The sequence below is a fragment of the Myotis davidii genome, unplaced genomic scaffold (genome assembly GCF_000327345.1).
Source record: "Myotis davidii unplaced genomic scaffold, ASM32734v1 scaffold1910, whole genome shotgun sequence".
Lineage (NCBI taxonomy): Eukaryota > Metazoa > Chordata > Mammalia > Chiroptera > Vespertilionidae > Myotis > Myotis davidii.
The window spans coordinates 896,102-910,242 of NW_006283016.1; positions in this window are offsets into that span (position 1 = coordinate 896,102).

Sequence of the window (14,141 nt, forward strand, 5' to 3'; positions counted from 1 at the left end):
TCGGATGTTGCACTTGCTGATACAAATGGGCACTGTCAGAGCTGCAGACACCTGCTTTATTGAGAGTAAACATTTCCAAGGCTTATAATCATGGAATATGGCATTCCAAGGAGTTCTTACAGCTTTCAAATGCACAAGTTCCAGTTTGAAAACCAGAAGCAGATATTTTTCTTGGTCTCGATAATTACACTCTCCAGCGGAAATTTCAAATGTCAGCCTGTAAGAAAAGAATGCCAGTTTGCCATGCCCATAACCAAAGCCCCATTAGCGTCAAGAACAGACAGTAAGAGATGACAGCATGACCGGTGAATATGCGTCGGGGGAGGATGTGCGGTTCTAGGTACTTGGAAGGAGTTGGAGAGAAGGGCAAGATTCCCTCTCCAAGAAACCCCACGCACTTCATTTGTCCCCAGAAAATAATGAAGCAGTGCGCTATGAAGTAGGCCAACCACCAAGAGAGGGTCTCTAGCAGAGCCTGCTTCTTGCTCACTCACTCTTTCATAAAATGAGTTGTGATCAAACACTTAATAACATAACTGACATCATAGATCAGTGATGGCGAACCTTTTGAGCTCGGCGTGTCAGCATTTTGAAAAACCCTAACTTAACTCTGGTGCCGTGTCACATATAGAAATTTTTTGATATTTGCAACCATAGTAAAACAAAGACTTATATTTTTGATATTTATTTTATATATTTAAATGCCATTTAACAAAGAAAAATCAACCAAAAAAATGAGTTTGTGTGTCACCTCTGACACGCATATCCTAGGTTCGCCATCACTGTCATAGATGCTACGTTCCTCTGAGAGATACGAAGACGCAAAGGTGGATAAGAGGGTGTCTACCCTTCCTGAATTGAGGTAAGAATGATAGCAGTCTCCATGGAGAGTTGTCAATGGTGCAGGCATTTTGCATATTTTATTTATTCCTCTAAGGAACCCTAAAAAGTAGGTACTGCTATCACTATTTAAATGGTAAAGTGAGATTCAGAAGGGTCAAGTGATGTATCCAAGCTCATGCATCTGGAAAACTTGTTCAACCAAAATGTGATTTCCTTCTATTCTGAGCCCAAGTCCTTTAACATGGATAAGATGCAATGATCCTTATAATGCTTTCCACATATCCAACATTGTCCTAAACACTTGACATGTTTGAATTCATTTAGTCCCCACAGCAATGTGGCAATGCAGATACTAGCATTATCTCCATTTAGGGATGGGGAAACTGAGGCACAGCGAGATTTTTTCCCCCCCAGAAGTAGTCATATCCTATATAATAAAAGGCTAATATGCAAATTGTCCCCTTGGGAATTCAACTGAGAGACCGGGAGTTCAATCGCTCACTATGACGTGCACTGACCACCAGAGGGCAGGACAGCACGGAACATAGCAGGCGGACCAGAGGCAGTGGCAGAGTCTGAGGGAGTGAGGGAATGAGGAGGCAGGGAGGTGGGGAGCCCGGGAGGTGGGGAACCTGATCACCAGCCAAGCCTAGGGACCCTACCCGTGCATGGATTTCATGCACCAGGCCTCTAGTAGTCAATAAACAACAATGCTGGGATTTGAATCCAGGGAGACTGGCTCTAAGAATCCACACTGTCCACATCATACTATGCTTTTACTCTCAAAGGAAAAGCACAGATTCCAGGCTAGAGGAGGGAGTGATTTCTTGAGTCTATAGAGTAGAATAGTATGTGGGAGAAAATAAATTAAGTATTTGGGGGATGATGAAGCTTTTGAACTGGGTTTTGGAAAACAGGTGGACATGTGGAAGGAGGGTGAGGTTAAGGTGGGAGAAATTCTACCTAAATATATTCCTCTCCACCACACTTTCTTTATTCTCTGTCGTTGGCATTGTTTCCTTCATAGACCTTTCTGGTTAGTAAATGCTTATGAACTTCCTTACAAAAAAAATAAAAATAAAAATGAAGGAACTAGAAGCTCTTTATCTGTGCTCGCTTCGGCAGCACATATACTAGAAGCTCTTTATCACTGTATGCCCAGTGCCAGGCACACAGAAGGCGTGCAATCATCATCTATGAAATGGAGGAAGGAAAAGAAAAAAAATTAACAAAGTTAGGAAATGGGTAAAAAGCTGATAAGTTCTGTAGGCATGCAGGAAATCTATCCAAGATTAGTCAAGGAGTGCTTCATGTAGTAGGTGGAATTTGAGCCAAGCACAGTTTTAAAATATATTGTAGTGTATTGATTCTAAAATTTACATAGTTTCACATTTTAACAGTTCTGAAATTGGAATGTACTTTTAATCAATGATGTCCTTTAGCTTAATTGGCATCATTTTCTAAAATGTAGTAGACATGCTGATGGTAATAAATTAAAATGACAGCCCATTTTTCAACTGGCAGCATCTTAGCTTCAATGAAATAAAGTACAGATGTAGAAATGACTTGCCTGTTGCCTATAGATGACACTTGTTAGAAAATGAATGGGGTGGACAAAAGAAGACTATGGAGGCCCTGGAAGCCAGGCATATTCTAGACTTGATCTGGGAAACAGTAGGGAGCCACAGTGATTTTCTGAGCAGAGGAGTAACCTCACCAAAATAATGTTTAAGAAAGAAATTATTTTGTAATCTGTACAAATATCAAATCATTATGTTGGACACCTGAAATGAATATAATGCAGGTCTATTATGTCTCAATTTTTAAAAGTGACTGCACTCAGCATGAAGAAAAGTGGTTAATCTGGGTATGTATGTGGCAGCAGTGCCCTGTTGAGGACTGTAGACAAAAACATGAACCATGAAAGATGGGCACAAAAAGTACTGTAGCCCAGAAGGTCAGTGTGGAGATTGGAGAAAGGATGGAACTGAAGCCACTGCAGGGTGGCTGAAGATGAGGACAGTCATGCAGAAGGGTAGAGAGGACCAGCCTCAGTAGAGCCTTGGGAGCCATGTTGAAAAGTTTGGACCTTATTCCAGGAACAATGGGGGGGGGCACTGAAGACTTCATGAGCAAGCAGACCTATCATAACAAAATATACACTTAAGCAAGATGGTCATTTTGTCTGATTTGCAGAGAGAAGATGTGGGAGGTATAAACCCAGCCAAAAATAAAACTCATCTACTATGGGATCTAATTGAAAGAAACATGAAAGCTTAAATTAGAGAAAGAGCCATAAAGAAAAAGAGAACTAGACAGGTTTCACCACGTGATATAATAATGAAAGAGAACAATAAAAATAATAACTATAATAGTGGTTGTTTCAGTGTGCTAGGGCTGCTATAACAAAGTATCACACAACAGGTGGCTTAAACAACAGAAATGTAATTTCTCATAGTTCTGGAGGCGGGAAGTCCAAGATAAAAGTGTTGGCAGGTTTGATTTCTTCTGCCTTCCTCCTTGCAGATGGCCACCTTCTTCCTGTGTCCTCACATGGCCTTTCCTCTGTACACATACACCCCTAGTGTTTCCCTGTATCCCAGTCTCCTGGTTTTTTTTATAAGAACACCAGTCAGATTGAGTTAGGACCCACCCTAATAGCCTCACTTTACCTTAATCACTTCTTTAAAGGCCCCATCTCCAAATACAGCCACATTCTGAGGCTCTGGGGGCTTGGAGTTTCAACATATCAATTTTGGGGCACACATCAGCCCATAACAGTAGTAATAACAATAGTAATAGCTAACACATAAAGGACTTACCATTTCTATTAGCTGACTCTATACCATGTTAGACTATCTTTATTTCTTCTTCTGCCCCCTCTCTGCACCCCCAGCTATCTATATGCTAGATCAGTGGTCGGCAAACTCATTAGTCAACAGAGCCAAATATCAACAGTACAACGATTGAAATTTCTTTTGAGAGCCAAATTTTTTAAACTTAAACTATATAGGTAGGTACATTGTTATTAATTAGGGTACTCCTAAGGCTTAGGAAGAGCCACACTCAAGGGGCCAAAGAGCCGCATGTGGCTCGCGAACCGCAGTTTGCCAACCACTGTAGACCACCTGCTAACACACTCATATCCTGGGGCTCTGAATCTACCACCATCATATTGGACACTAAATCACACTCCAGTGATTCCCTTTTCTATTTCTCCAGCCATTTATGACACCCCTTAGTTCCCACTGTCCTCATGTGACCTCCCCTCCCCTGATCAATGGAAACAAAGAAATAACTATCACCCTACCACTCCTTTGGCAGACACTGTATGCACTGCCCTCAGCACTCACCCTCTCAGCACAATCCCATTGCTTCCTACTGAAGCCCCTTGGGACTCTGTCTGAGTGGCAGTCCAGAAAGGCCAGGGAATTAATGTATCTGGTCTCCAAGAAGGAGACTCTGAGGTAGAGCTTAGTGTGCAGGTTGTTTTGTTAAAGAGTTCCCTTGGGCCCTTACCGGTTTGGCTCAGTGGATAGAGTGTCGGCCTATGGACTGAAGGATCCCAGGTTCTATTCCGGTCAAGGGTATGTACCTTGGTTGCGGGCACATAACCCAGTAGGGAGTGTGCAGGAGGCAGCTGATCGATGTTTCTCTCTCATCGATGTTTCTAACTCTCTATCCCTCTCCCTTCCTCTCTGTAAAAAATCAATAAAATATATTTTTGAAAAAAGAGTTCCCTTGGGATTGATACCCATGGCGAGAGAGGATGGAAACAGGAATGGACACAGGGAGAAGACACATGATAGCCTTTGTCAACGCCATGGGAAGCTCTGGAGCTAAATTAAAGTTATACTGAGTTGAGCTTAGCTGGCCAGGCCTTTATTACCCCACTTCAATCAGTCATTGGATGTGGGCTAGCATAGACGTGTGGCCAAGGCATGGTAGCTCTCTGCAGCTGAGGTGATTACTGAATAGACTGGTAGTGGATGTCTACTAACAGCACCCCCAGGAGCTGGGGAACAAGCCCTTCCTTAAAGAAGAATCGGATGGCACCTTGTGAGGCCTCAGAAAGCAGCCCTAAGCAAGTGACTGATAAGGGTTGGAGAATAAATGCCCCAGCTTCCTCATCTCTTGGGGTTGGGCCTGGTGAGGAGATAACTCTATAGCATGTTGTTCACTGTCTCCTAGAAGTCCCCAGTTGAGTGGAGCTCCAGTTGCCCAAAGTGATAACCTACCTAATACCACATCCTTTATTGGATTCCTTCCCTTCCTCATCTCACTTGCCCCCTTCCTACTTGTGCTTCCTAAATAAACTTATCTCAGGCCTGCTTTGGGGACAATTCAACCAAAAACTTCTCCCAGAAGCTTCTTCACTAATTTTCTCTACATGATAAAAATAGACATTTTTTAAAGGAATGGCCTATATCTCTGAGCTAAATTGCTTCCCTTTCATTGCAATTTGTACTATTTTTCCCCCACTGAACCAGTTCTTTGAAGTAGGCATAAGTGACCTTGGCACATGCTAACTGCCCTCCATAATGGTGCAGACTGCCCACAGGAAGGGCTGATGCCTCCAGCACGATGTTTACTGTTGATTAGAAAGACCCACCCATTCAACAAGAGAAAGTCCTCACAGCTGCTCTTTGACTTAATCAAAATCAGGTCTGTGAAGTACATTCCTCAATCATAAACCCAGCAGACAATAAAACCAATCTTCCCTGAATGTTTATGTCTGGCACCTGCCTACAGCAGCTCATTGCCTGCTTCAGTGCCCACATCTGTATTCAGCAGCAGCTGTCCAGGGAGCTGGTCTCCACATACCACAGAGCGCCTGTAGTTGGCCTATTGTTATTTATAATAATAAAAGCATAATATACTAATTAGACCAGACATCCTTCCTGATGACCTTCCAGATGAAGGCAGGGCTGCGAGGGAAGCCCTGGTCCCGGGTGCCAGAGGGGAAGCCGGTGCTGGCAGCCAGGGGAAGGAAGGCCTACTCTTGCATGAATTTCATGCATCGGGCCTCTAGTTGGAAGATATAACCAGAAGACAGCCTCTCAGGGCATGGGATGACAGATGGCAGAGGGGAAGTAAGGGCACAGAGACCTCAGTGTTTGGTTGCTATGGTAGGAGTGGCAGTCCAGGTGGGGGAGGACTACATTTACACTTTTAACCAAGAACAGCTTTTCTTTATCTGTGAAGGTTGGCCTAGTTGACATCTACATGTGGAAAGGGGGATGTTTGTTTTTGCTATTTCTTATTCCTTTTAACCTGTAGCCCTTGACCATTTGGATCCATTTCAGTTGTCAAGAAAAAAATAGAGAAGAGAAATGGAAAATCTTTGGCTTTTAAGTTCAACAGCCATGTTCCATCTATCATAGGAAGCTTTTAAAGAATACATGCAAAGATAATTTTTCCCACCTATTGAAGAGAATGTTCCTGTTCCCAGGCAATAACTTGAGTGCAGGTAGTTTATTTATGAAGTAATTCCAGAAACCACAGTGGGTAGTGAGACAGAGAAGGGAGGAAAAGCTGCCAATCAATGGTGTACTAACGAGCTGGTTACCACTGTGGGCAACTAGGGCTAACACTTATTGGGGATCCTCAGAAAACTGTAAAATCCCCTCAGAACCTTCTCACCAAAGGAAAAGGAGGCTGGGGCATTTATCCACCAAATCCCATCACCTGCCGGCCAACAGCTGCCCATGGAGATGAAAATACTGTGTAATTACGGACTATACTTACAGAGCCAAGCAAGCCCCCATGATACCAGAAAAATCCCTCAGGCAGAGAAACAAAAGGTGACAGCTGCAGGCACTTTAGGTGGGAAACTGGCAGTGCTCAGAAGTGTCTACAGCTGCAGTTCAGGTGGGTGAGGAAATGAGAGAACGCAGGGCACCGACCTTGCCTACTCTGATGTGTCCATAGCTGCAGCTCAGGTGGGTGAGAGTTAATGATAAGGCAATACCGGGCAGAGGCAGAGGGGAAGTAAGGGCACAAGATGAGTCACTGTGTGACTCTTTGAAAGGGGGATCTGCCCCTCTACCCTTTGCTCTCCACTCCTTACGTCCAGTGTGGGGAAAATTATTGAACCCTCAAAGTTTTGGGGTCTCAGGTCAGAAAGGACCAGCATTCAAGTTCCTGGCAGGTCCCTTAAAAGCAAACGAAGTCCCTGAGTTCCCCCACACCTTGCTAGCTTGGAACAGTAACACTAGAAAAGAAAAAACAATGATACCAGGGAGGATAATATCAGGTGACTGAAAATACAAGACTGCTGAAAGAAGTGGCTAAGAAAAGGTTCAAGGTCATGATGAGAAAAAGCAGAGTTCACAAACTGATAGACAGAGCCGTGGGAATAGAACATTTCAGCAGAAGTCAGAGTGGAAGGGTAGTGATGACGGAAGGAGAGGAACGCAGCTGAGACCACTGCAGAGGAGGCTAGCAAAACACCAGATGCCAAAAAGTTCCAGATTCCTCCCCCTAACGCCATGGCACTCCATAAATTCCCTGAAAGCTTAGATGCTTGTTCAGGGAAGAAGCTGAGAGGGGAAATGTCCAAATTGGCCAAAGTTAAATCTAAAATGACTATGTGCCTACGTGTGGGTTTCCCTATAAGGAGAGCTTGAAACAAGGATTTGAGTGTGGGCGTTTATTTGGGAGGTGATTCCAGAGAGCAGAAGTCAGGAACCAGAAGAGCAAAACAGGGAAGGAGGCCAAGCCAAAATAAGGGAGTGCTAAGGGAGCTGTGTGGCAAGAGGAACTCAAGTCCTTAGGGACCTCCTGAGACTCGGAGAGAATTGCCCACCTGAAGGATGGAAGGACGAGGCATTTACCCACTGTTTCCCATTCCACGGTGGCCAGGGGATGCCCTCTGTATTAGGGCTCTCCAGAAAAAGCAGAACCAATTGTGTGTGTAATGAAATTTATTATACTAAACTGGGTTACATGACTATGGAGCCCGACAAGTCCCAAGATCTGCTGGGTGAGCCGGCAGGCTGGAGACCCAGGAGGAGCCAATGTTTTTACTCCATTCTGAAGGTCAGGAAAAGACAATGCACAAAGTTCAAAGGCCTTCGGGCCAGAAGAGTTCTGACTTGCTTGGGGGAAGGTCAGCCTTTTTATTCTATTCAAGCCTTTGGCTGTTTGGATGGGGCCCATCCACATTATGGAGGGCCATTTTCTTTGTCCAGTCTATCAATTTAAAGATTAATCTCATCCCAAAAATCCCTCACAGAAATACCCAGAATCATGGCTGCGCTCTGGGCACGCTGTGGCCTGAACCAGTTGACACATAAAATTAAGCATCACACCCTCAGAAGTGCTCATTCTCCTGCACTTCCAAGCTACCTGTGCACTACAGGCCCTGTGAGTGCCTGCCAATGTTTGTGAATTTGGAGGAATCTCTGAGGAAAAACAAACAAACAAAAAAAACAGATTCAGACCATAGACCTCAGACTAGTGGCTGACAGTTGGAGGTAAGTCAAAGCCTGTATGGAACTGTGCACCCAGCCCAGGCTTAAATCAGAAATGACACAAAGATGTCAAAGGGGGGCATAAAAGCATCTTATACATAAGGTTTTCCCGAATTTACTAAGATTATTATCTTCCTACCATTGACAAAACAGAGCTTCATAAAAGATTAGGTTGAGTTATAGAAGCATTTAGAAAGCTACACTTTCTGCACAGCTGGTTTTGTAGTCTGGGATATTCCCTCCCTACCCACCTTGCACATATGAAAGATCTAAAGCTAGATCTGCTTAATCAAATCTTGGCAATCAATGGGTTGATACCAATCACCTCATATCCAATGTGCCTGTAATTTATTTTTCCATGTTAACTCATCCATGGAATATGTAATGAGTATATAAGCCATTATGCCAGCTAGGAGTACAAAAGGTAGAGAAGATGAATATTCCTCTCTCTCATAGCTTCCCCATCACTTGCCTTCAAAGACATAGGTTGATTTTGTGAATACTGGCAGAGTTCAGGCTTTATTTGGGGACACTGTCTCTGGATAGAGGTTAGAAGGGGAGACATATTAGCCCAAAAGTTGGAGGTTACAGAAGTTCACATTTGAGCCATTTCCATTCAAAGGCAAATTGACCTCAAAAGTCTTATGCATGCCTCCATGTAAATTGAGCTTTTTATTAATGAAACACTGCCTATGAATTTAGATTATTTAAGTAACACATTATCAAGGTAAATGTGGTAAAATTACTAAGTTACATTTCAATTTACAGAATGCTTGTATAAAATTAAAAATTATATACATAGGTTTAAATTCCCTCTCATAAATTAAACATGTTACTGTAATAGCAAGTAAATCACTACTTTTCAATTTTTGTTTCTCTTCAATTTTTATTATAAAACCTTTTCAGCTGAAATGTGGGTCTACTAGAGATTGGGTCTCTATAGTTTCTCCCCAGTCTATAGAAGCCATAATCAAAAGTGTATGAGCACCACTTAACTTGGGATCACTGAATGTGTTCAGATGGGTATATTCAGGTGATTAAGAACTCAATCTCCAGAATCACACACACTTATTTATGAAGCCCCAGATCAGCAACTACTAGTTAGCGAACTTGGGCAAGTGATACAATCTGTCAGCATCTCCACTTCCTCGTCTGAAAAATGCAGCTAATACTAGTACTTACCTCACAGAGCTACCAAGACAAGTAATTGAAATTAACACTTAGCACAGTACCGGACATGGTACATGGTGTGTACTCAACAAATATTAGTTACTATTCAATATTATCATTTTAACAAGATAAACACAAGAGAGCCATAGCACTGACAATGAACCATATCACTCAGAAGAGCTGGGATTCTGTAGAGCTACCGAATCCAGGTTATGCCTACAGGGGACAACTTTCTCCAAATATGGGTTTCATGGATTTTAAATGGGAAGACAAAAAAAGCACAAGTTCATTTCAAGAAATTTTCCCCCAAGTCAAAATTAATTTTGCTTTGGGCTTTGCAAATCCCTCCTTTAATTGTCTAACCATCTCTAATTGAGAAAGGAATGAAACATATATGTAAGTTTACTTCCTCTAGGGGGAAAAAAAAGAATTTGAAGACACCAAAATCATTTGCTTTTTCATAATATAAGACGTAAAAGGGGAAAATAAATCTTCAGAGGTATTACAGGCAATCAATTGACGAGACATGATGGCCTTAAGATATATATTAATTTCCTAAACTGATAGAAAGAAAATTGGATCTCATTTATTCTACCTTTGATTTTTTTTCTTACCTCTTAAAGTTAGAATGTTAAATGGGCTACAGAATCAATGAACAGTACACACATAATGTAGATGAGATTTAAAATTTAATATTTCTTGGTTTCATGAGTACATAAGTTTTAAGAACGAATTTTAGGCTAACGCCTTCCATTTATTCTACTACGGTCAATTGATGTTCGCGAAAACAACTTCCAGCTGAGGAGGCAATAACATCTAATGCAGGTAAAGGGGGGCCACACATTCTTTGATAGCCTTCCCATGAAGAGGTGGCGCCCATGTCCCCTCCCTTTAAAAAGGGGTGCTCGGGACCGATTTACACAGAGAACATGGCAGAATGTTCTAAGCCCAGGCCCTAAGAGACTGGCCGCTCCACCTCCTTTCTCTTGGAACACTCCTTCCCCCAAAAGCTGTGGGTTTGAAATGTCGGGAGCTTCCCACGTGCACCCCGAAACTGGACCCTAAACACGAAAAGGAAGGCTACACCAGGGAAAGGGGCAGACCACTCCAGATGGGCAGGTGGCAGTCATAACAGAGAAAATGACTTACCTGCAACGCTGTTCTGCATATTAAACGGTTGTACAGAGGCCTTAGCTGGGCTCAGCCCTGAATCCAGTCCAGTTGGTGTCAACAACGCTTACTCTCCAGACTGCATCCTTGGAAATGGCTCCCACGGTGGGAACGGTGGGCGGGAGGCGCCTTATCAGGAAGGGGGAGGCCCCTCCCATTGCCCGGATGGAGCCCTGAGGTCAATCAGAGGTCACATTCCCTAAATGAGCTCCTCCAACAGAGCCCAGTCCAGCCCAGCTGCGGGGGTTCGGTGGTTGAGCATCGATCTGAGGTCACGGTTTGATTCAGGTCAGGGCACGTGCGGACTGGATCCCCAGTGTGGTGCATGCAGGAGGCAGCCGATCAATGATTCTATCTGTGACGTTTCTACCTATCTCTCCCTCTCCCTTCCTCGCTGAAATCAATAAAAATATAGTTTATATATATATAAAAAAAGAGGTCCATCTCCCCAGGAGATCTTCATGCAGTGAAGAAGCTCAAGATAGCCATAAGGACAGGCCACAAGAAGAGAAAGACAGACACACAACCAACCAGCCTTCCGCAATTCCAGCCCTCCCAGCCCAGGTACCAGATAAGTCAGTGGTTCTCAACCTTGGCTGCACCTTAGAATCACCTGGGAATCTTTTCAAAACCCTGATTTCTGGGCCTCATCCTCCGGAAATTCTGCTTCTTTGTTACTAATGTTGTGGCCGCACCCCATAACAAAGAAACAGAATTTCCGGAAGATGAGGCCCAGAAATCAGGATTTTAAAAAGATTCCCAGATGATTCTAATGTGCAGCCAAGGTTGAGAACCACTGAGATAAGTGAATAAAAAGCCTTCAAATGCCTCCAGCCTCAGCCACTATCTGCCTGCAATCATATGCAGGATCCGAAGGAAGAATCACCTATCCGAACCCTTCAACCTCCAGATTCTTGAGAATTTATTATTACACACAAGATAACCTAAATGGTAGAAGTAGTTCATTGCAAACTAAAATAGGCTTTCTTTTCTACTCCTGTTTTATGTTTCACATAGAAATGGGCCTAGAATGGGGGTTCCAGTGCTACAAGCGTTGCTTCAGGATCTCAAGCCAATGTTTTCTCATTAGAAATCAACTCTATTACAGTACTTTCTTTTAAAATAATCACAATAATCTACTTTTTTTTTATTATCACCCAATTTCTTCATGCAGAAATAGCTAAATCTTCCAGAGCAGTTATATCCACCTATTAGTCCTTAGACGTATTGCTAAAATATGTTTAAATGTTACAGTTAGTAAGCAATGAGTCACATCAAGCACTTTCTAAGTTGTAAACTTCCTGTTTACAAAACGTTCTGTTTATGCAAAATTCTAGAGGATGAAAATGAACATTGTCTAGAAGGCTGACCAGACGATATGCTGGGATGAGGGTTGGACATCAGAGAAATGTTAATCCTTATTTTCAAAAAGGACTTTTGCCTTGGCTGAGTGGCTCAGTTGGTTGGAATGTCGTCGCATGAATCCAAAGGTTGCAGGTTCGATCCCCGGTTCTATCCTCTCTCTAAAAGTCAGTAAAACCATATCCTCAGGTGAGAATTTACAAAAAACCAAAAACCGAACTTTTCTATATTTAACCACAGTTTTCCTAGCTCAGTTCAGCCATGACTCATCAAAGAAGATACACATGTTTAATAGCTTTAATTAGACTTGTTCAAAATGAAGTATTGAAAGAACAGTGTCTATAATCTGTTTTTACTTTTGAGTGAAGCATTTCAAATTTGTGGTCCACTTTTCTCATTCACTTACACAAATTAGGAACTTAATCTTTTCTCAAGCAATCGCTCATTTATTCATTCACTCAACAAATTGGGTGCTACTATTTGTCAGGCACCATGGTGGGTCCTAGCAATACTAAGATAAACAAGACAGACTTGGCTACTACCGTGGAGTCTATTTCTAACAAAGAAGCAGGCATTAAACCAGCAGTAAGTGTGTTAAGAGCTAAAAAGGAAGAAGTACAAGGAGCTTTGCAATCACACAGGAGCACTATCTGACCCAGTATAGGTCTTAGAAGGCTTCTCGTACCTCAAGCATGTCAAACTCAAAGGCTAACACGGGCCAAATAAACAAGGTTTAAGTTTATGTGGGCTGCAAAAAAACAAAAGCTTCAATTTTCATAGAAACATAGGTTTATTTCAATAGAGACATGCTGAATACAAAGGGCTGAAATAAATGAGTAATCATTAACATAAAATAGTAGAACATTTTAATAAAAATATTTTTTTCTTGAACATTAACTGACCAGACACTGAATAACTGCACAAATTAGGATATTGTAAAAATGAAGTTATGAAATCTTTATTAAAACGTTTCTTACATACCGTTATATTGGCTGGGCTGCAAAGATATTTGTTGTGGGCGACATGCAGCCCGTGGACTGCGAGTTTGACATGCTTGTTATATATCATGCAACTTGAGCCCAATAAACAGCACTATATGCTCCAGCTTTTGTACAGTTTAAAGAATAAAGCAATGAAATGGCACAGGAGGCAAAAATACCATCTTTTTATTGATAGAGACTTAATTAGAGGACATAACTTGGCATGAGAGCCAAAGAGACCTGAATTAAACATGATTATGCACCCAACCAGGTGGTGCTGGATCGGGTTAAGAAAGGGCAGAGCTGAGCTAGGCATACCCAGTAATTATTTCCAGTTTTACCAAACAAGCAAGTCACTGTGAACAACAACTAGAAAGCAGACAGTTCTGTATCAGTAGCATTCCTTCCACTTGGAAGAAGCCATCATGAGGGGTAAGAAACAGGAATGTTATTGACACAAAGGAAAGCCATTACCTTTTATTCTGACCAGTTTCTTCTTATCCTGCTGTTCTCTTGAACAACAAAAGAAAAATCACTAAGAAAGTCACCTTCAACTTCCTGATGGTTTCTATTAACAACAAAAACCCATTGCACAAATAGTTCAAAATTGAATACATACCCTTGATGTATAAAATGCTCTTTTGGCTAATTCATCAATAAGCGTGAAAATGCAATCTGACCAGATTGGACATTTAAAATGCTCTCTATTATTACCATATGTTTTCCCAAGAGGGAAGCGGGTGTTTAAGCCATGCCACTTAAAGTACAGTAGGTTAGTGTAATAAATGCTCATTGAAAAGCTTCCAGAAAAAGTTTCCTGTTAATTTTTCACTATTCTATTTCCTGAAGAATATAAGAATATTTTTGTTTTTAAAAACTCAAGAAAAATGGTTAATGAAAATTAAGCATGGGTATTTCCAGATACCTCATTTTAAAAATATTTTTTTATTGTTTTTAGAGAGGAACGGAGAAGAAGAAAGAGATAGATACATCAATGATGAGAGAGAATCATTGATCAGCTGCCTCCTGCACGCCGCACCCTGGGGATCTAGCCCTTAATCTGGGCATATGCTCTGACCAGGAATGAATATTTTCACTCGCTGCCTTTACACCAAACTTGCTATTTCATTTTGTCCATCCC